A 6,994-nucleotide genomic window follows, 5' to 3' on the forward strand; every position below is an offset into this window, starting at 1 on the left:
AATTATTATTTAAATTGATAGCATTTTTAAAATTGTATCTTAATTTATTTAATTTTATCTGTTGGTGAATTGCACTAAAATGTAACTCCCGTAAACTCCCTCGAAACTGAAAGTAAGTTCGTATTCCAAAATGCTTTCTTATAATTTAAGGCTAGGACTAATCCCCGTCCAGCGATGATGGCCCCAAGTGGGGCATTAAGCAGCCACACAACATTTACTCCACGCACTCATCGCATTCGCAACTGCCGGCAAATTGCCTCCAGCCCGTCCACCTCGCTGCATCCACCTCTCCGCCCTCCGCCGTCACCCAAAAAAGCCGCATTCCAGGCTCCACATTTGGCTTTCTAGCTTGTTTTCATTCTTATCCCCGTGGCTTACACTAAAAGAAAAGTTTGAAAAATGAGGAAAATCAGACTTTAATACGAATTACATTTTTATGTAAAGGAGTCAGAGAGAGTGGTTTTAAAACCTAAGGTAAAATGTCCTCATTTCGAAAGCCAATGGGGAAGAATATACATATAGGACAAGAAAACAAAATTTTAATTGAATATTAAGTATTTTTTTGATATTTTAATTTAATAAATATTTGTACCGGTTTTTCTGAGTGGATCCCAGCAGCTTCTCCCGAATACCGGGCCGCTGAAGCAAGGCCACTTAACCGAGAACGAAGCAGGTCACTTACTTTGCTGTGCGCGCACTCGGATTACAAAGGGGATGCCACCAGCATAAATTCATTAAATTTGCCTAATTTCGTTTTGCCAGACGCACACATGGCACCCATACACCCGTACGGCAATTGCCGCAGAGCTATGGAAATTAATGGAGGGTTGGGGGTTGAGTGAGGGAGCCAAGACAACCAGTTCAAATTCATTGATTGTATTTACAACACCCGCGACACCATCCCACCCCTGGAACCGCCACACACATGCTCGCTGCTTTTGGTAATTTGACGCGTTATCACTTGTGTTGAGTTTGTTATCATTAAACCGGCGGCGCCGGCTGACGTACTTAAGCCAAATCAAAACTCAAGGAAACCGAAACGGGCTCGCAGCTCCCAGCTCAAGTTCATAAAAGGCCGCCCCCTTTTAGCCGCCCGCACGCACATTAAGCACGCCTTAACTAACAGCCAGGCTGGGTCGCTTGTTTTTGACAACTTGGGCATAATAAGACATTAACTTCATGCACATCAAATACTTTATTTATGGGCGTCTGGGGTGGGTGCCTGCACTGCCGCGAAAAAGTGTCACTTCAAATAGCTGAACCCTGTTTGATTTATAGTTTCCCGGCTATAAAGTATCCGATTCTTGCCTTGAAATAAAATAAGTAGCTTACTAATTCCTCAGCATAAAATTCTTTCATAGGTGTTATTTATAAAAAAAATCAATAAGACTACAAATATTTCAAAGCCATTCTTTGGTTATAAGCGAAGTGCCGAAAATCTGGATTTTAATTTTTTTTAATTTGTTCACCGTGATCAGCAACTCAAAACTAATTAAAAAATTGGTCTGTAAACTTGTGTAAACTTGTGCAATTGAAAAAGTAATAAAAGTATATATACTTTTAAAGTATTAGGTACTTATAAAAAAACTTAAGTTTTGCAAGATAACTTACCATTTTTTATTCTCATTAATTTACTTTTAAAAAAATGTGGATCAGATTTATTTTGTTGAAATATATATTTAATTTTTTTAAATACAATTATATGTTTTATATTAAGTTATGAAATCCTATTCACTAATTTGCCTTAAAAATAAGGGTTTTAATATATATATTTTTTAATTTAGAAAAATTTTTTTAATATACCAAATAAACCAAAGAAAACATATTAGTGCACAACACCTTTTTAAACCCGTTACTCGTAGAGTAAAAGGGTATATTGTATTTGTGCAAAAGTATGTAACAGCTAGAAGGAAGCATTTCCGACCCTATAAAGTATATATATTCTTGATCAGGGTCACTAGCCGAGTCGATATAGCCATGTCCATCTGTCCGTCTGTCTGTCCGTCCGTATGAACGCTGAGATCTCGGAAACTATAAAAGCTAGAAGATTGACATTTTGCATGCAGATTCTAGGAGTTCCTACGCAGCGCAAATTTGTTTCAAAAGGGTGCCACGCCCACTCTAACGCCCACAATCGCTAATATACGATTTTAAAAATTTAAATATTTCGGAAAAGTAAAAATGCAGTTTTATGGTGTTTATCAACACCTATCGAAATGTAGAAGACATTTTTTAAATCGGACCATTCGTTAAAAAGTTACGGCGGATCTCCATCTCTTTCGCACTCCCTTTAGCTGAGTAACGGGTATCTGATAGTCGGGGCACCCGACTATAGCGTTATCTCTTGTTTTTAATTAACCTTAATGCCAATGCAAATTTTCTTTAAAAAAAGATTCAAGTAATTCCTTGGAGTAGATTTTTCTTGTTTAGTTATTTACAGTGTACCTTTGTGTGTGTAAAGTCTGCTTCCTTGGGCACTTCAAAAGGAGATTGTGACTGCGAGTGCCACGCCCAGTCGAAGATCCAAGAAAGCCAAGCGCCGTCTTGGATGTGTCGGGCCTGCTCATAATTTTAGCCCAGTCCCGCATTTTATCGAGCCGGGTCTTCTGGACACCGCCTCCCCTCCTCGCCTACGCCTGCTTGATTTTTAATTTCGGTTTTCCCATCCCCTCACCGCCCCCTCCAACGCCCCTGGCTCCCAAAATTGGTTGCCTTGGCCCACGCTGTCTGTTTATTTACCATAGCTGCCTGTTTGGCAAATTAAGTGCAATTGCTTGAATTTAATTTCATGCAAATAAAAGTTTTGATTAGACGCCACACAACCGGCACTCCGTGCCGCTACCGCTACCGCCCCTGCACCGCCCCCCACCTTGCCGCTGATTTGATCCACCGACACATGTTCGTAATTAGGCACTTGGGCATACATATGCATGTATGTGTGTTTGGGCGGCTCTTGTTGGCGCAGCCTACGTGCTGCCCCACGTGGCGTATGCGTAATATAAAACGAAGCGCATGAAATTTCCCAAAAATGGTATATGTACCATATATGCGGGTAATATAAACTATACGAGTTGGGGTCGTAATAAAATATGGCCGATGCTCTACACATGATTTAATTTTGTATCAGCATGAATTTTGCACTGACACACACAAAACAAGCAAATAAATCTGATGTTAGATGTCTCAAAAAATGTTTTAATTTAAAAATATTAATAAAAGCCTGTTTGGCCGGGTATTGGTCTGCCTAAAATTTTAAATTTTCAATTCAATAGGTAAGCAACCGTCTGTCTGCCTGTCCGTATAACCGCTGAGATCTCGGAAACTATAAAAGCTAGAAAGTTGAGATCAACCATGTAGATCTGGGGGTCCCTGCGCAGTGCAAGTTTGTGTCATTAAAGTGCCATGCTTCCTCTAACGCCCATAATCGTCTTAAATGACTTTAAAATGTGTCTGGCTCCAACATCTTTAAATATTTCGAAAAAATATGTTTTATAAATTGGTTGCGTTTATTATGCCTATCGATGCATGCATGTCTCCATCTCCCTCGCACTTCCTTGACTTCTCTCTTGTTTATTGCTTAACAATTACGAAAGGGAACTTATTATTTTTTTTTTTTTCAAAAATCAGACTCCTATAATAAAAATCAGACTCCTGCCAAAAGATCAAGTTGCAGGGGTATACAGTTTGTTTCTCTTAAACTATATTTTTATACCCTTGCAGAGGGTATTATGATTTCAGTCAGAAGTTTGCAACGCAGTGAAGGAGACGTTTCCGACCCCATAAAGTATATATATTCTTGATCAGCATCACTAGACGAGTCGATCTAGCCATGTCCGTCTGTCCGTCGGTTTGTCTGTCCGTCCGTTTCTACGCAAACTAGTCTCTCAGTTTTCAAGCTATCGGGTTAAAACTTTCCCAAAAGTCTTCTTTCTATTGCAGGTAGTATATAAGTCGGAACCGACCGGATCGGACAACTATATCTTATAGCTGCCATAGGAAGGATCGGAAAAACGTTAACAAATTCTAGCTTCGGTGTTTTTTGAAATATTACCTTCTACTCTTGGGGATGTTATTTTTTAAATATTTCTGAATTTCGAATAAAATATTAAAAAAATCGGACGACTATATCATATAGCTGCCATAGGAACGATCGGAAAATTAATGGAAAAGTAATGGGATATAAATTTTTGCTTCCTTGGTTTTTATTGTATTTTCTTCTACTCTAGGATATGACTCTTTTTAAATATTTCCGAATTTCAATTTTAATTTGATCAAAATCGGACGATTATATCATATAGCTGCCATAGGAACGATAGAAAATTAATTGGAAACAAATTCTAGCTCCGTTGATTTTTATTATATTCTCTCCTACTCTAGGATATGTTATTTTTCGAAATTTAACAAAAATCGGATGACTTTATTATATAGCTGCAATAGGGAAGGACAGAAAAATTAATGTAAAAACAATACAAAATTTAAAATTTTTTGCGATTTGTAAGTTAACTGGAATGATCTGCAAGGGTATATAAGCTTCGGCTGGTCGAAGGTAGCTTCCTTTCTTGTTATTAATTCTTTTTAATTTGTATTATTAATTTTTTATTTGCAATATCTTTATTAAAAAAAAAGATTTATTTAAGTTCTCTTTGAAAATAGTTTATAATTGTTTATTAAAATGACATACTATCCAAAGGCTGCCTATTATATTCAAGCTAAGTTGATGCTGCCAAAATAATTAAAGCACAAAATAATTAATAAAGTTTACCCGACCTTTCAAATGTCAAATTAAATTTCCCGCTCAGCAGACCAGAAGGAGAATGGGCCCTAGCTAGCTGCCCGATACAGAGATTTCATCCTATTCCATCTAGTTTTGGCCTAAGCTTGCAGCAATTTGTGTCATATTTCTGGGCCGCCACTCTCGGCACGGAACATAATTCAATAAAGTGTGGGCGGCCACATGCCGTTCACGTTCAGGCTTCCAGCCCAGGAGCCTTGTCTATGGAGCGAACCCGATGCCTGCATAATGATGTCGCAGCACATTACATATTATGTAAATATAAAATTCAATTGTTTAAGCATTTAGCAGGCTGCATAATTTATTAAAATGGCACACCTGACGCATGCCGGCTGCCGGCAGGAAACAAAGGCTAAAGTTGCTTTGGGGTGCACTAAAAAAAATGATTTTAAAAACAATGATTCGGAGAAGTCTTGTCGCTAGATTGTGGGAGAAAATTATAGAAAAAGATTTAAATAAAACTAGAGGAACTAGTAAAATGTATAAAAAGCTGTAATTATTTAAAATACAGTTTATTGAATCATACTTACATACACTTTTATATCTTTAACTTATAGTTTTGTATTCACATAATTCAAGTTTGTTCTGTTACATTTACTGATATTATAATTTAAAATTCAAAAGGAAAATGAGAGCATTGCGTTTCTTTGATTTATTCTAACTTTAAAGCCCTAGATTTTTCCAGTGTGGCTCCAAGCCTGATGGGCGATGATGCTGCGTGATGGCTGCCTCAGCCTGTTCCCATCACGCTGACGTCTATTGGCTTTTGTTGTGTGCAGGCGACGGCCCGTATGTCGCTGCCTGACAGGAATATAAACAGGAGGATGGGAGGTCCTGCGAAGGAGCCGAGTGCAGGGACTGCACGCGGCGATGAAATTGATTTTTAAACAGCCAGCCAGGGCGCAGCGCAGCTCACGTCGTTAGCAAATCATAAAAGTGTGGCCGCTGCTGTTCCCGCCCCTGCTGCTCCGCTTAATAGTTGTTGTTTTGTCATCGCATAATGAGGAAAGTGCTGAGGTTCCGCCAGCTCCTGCTCCAGCTTTTGCTCCTGGGGATGGGTTTGCCTGGAGCTGCGGGGCGGCACTGCATCTGACATTAAGTAAGATGGATGGCGTTGACGTTGCGTGCAGCATTTAGCCCTGATCCCTTTGAGTCCATATTGATGCCGGAGACGCGTCGCCGCCTTGGGGCAAAATTCAATTTGACCCGCCGATGACTTTGGTCAACTTCATTTTATGCTCAACTTTTAATGGGGCGCGGCCAATGACTTGATGAACCGTGTTACACCATTTGCACAGGGCCAAAAATTAGACAACATTTCTGCGAAAAATTACTGGCAGCACTTGAAAATAATCGAATTTTTGAAAAAATATTATGATCCAGATAAACTGTAAGTAAAGAAAGTAATATTAATCTAAGAAATGTATGTAAGTCTGCTTTTAAGGATTCTGTTTTTTAAGGTTGGTTAAATATTAATTTCCCAGTTAATAAGATTTGTGGAAAGAGTTTGGGAGCACATTAGTTTGGAAAATTAACAAATGAATTTATGCTATACTAAATAAGTATAAAAAAACGTATATATAAAAGAATTTGTTTAAATTAAAGTACCAAAGGAACACTTCAACATATTCATTGCTCAAGGAATCGTTTTTTTGGCGAGTGCACCAAACTCCCAACTTGCTGCGAAATTAGCGTTGCAAATATCCCCTAATGTTGTTGTTACCATCCGCATCGTCGTTAGCCAACTGATTTTCCATATTAAAGTTGCAGTCAAGTGGTCTGTCCTTCAGGACTCCGCTGTCGCTGGACGCGTGCTTTTATGCAAGATTTATGGCTATTTAAACGACGCATAATGTGTCCTGGCTGGCGCTGCTTCCTCTTCCACCGGCTGGAACACCCTCACCCTCACCCACACCCGGGCGCAAGAAAATACGTACAGGGCCGTGAATATGTGCGAGCTGTGTATGCAAACACCAAGCCACACTTCTTGACAACGTGTTCAAGTGGTCCTGGGTTCCTGCGCCTCCTTCACCCCACTTCACCCATTTCACCCACTGCGCCCTTGCCATATTTTATTTACATTTTTCACTCGTCGTCTGCCTTGGCACATCCTGTTGTTGCTTTTACTTCTTTAGCCGGGCACTAGAAAAAAATCCTAGATATCACAAATGGAATAATAATCATAAACTTAGTAGTAGATAT

This window comes from Drosophila takahashii, chromosome 3R (genome assembly GCF_030179915.1).
Source record: "Drosophila takahashii strain IR98-3 E-12201 chromosome 3R, DtakHiC1v2, whole genome shotgun sequence".
Lineage (NCBI taxonomy): Eukaryota > Metazoa > Arthropoda > Insecta > Diptera > Drosophilidae > Drosophila > Drosophila takahashii.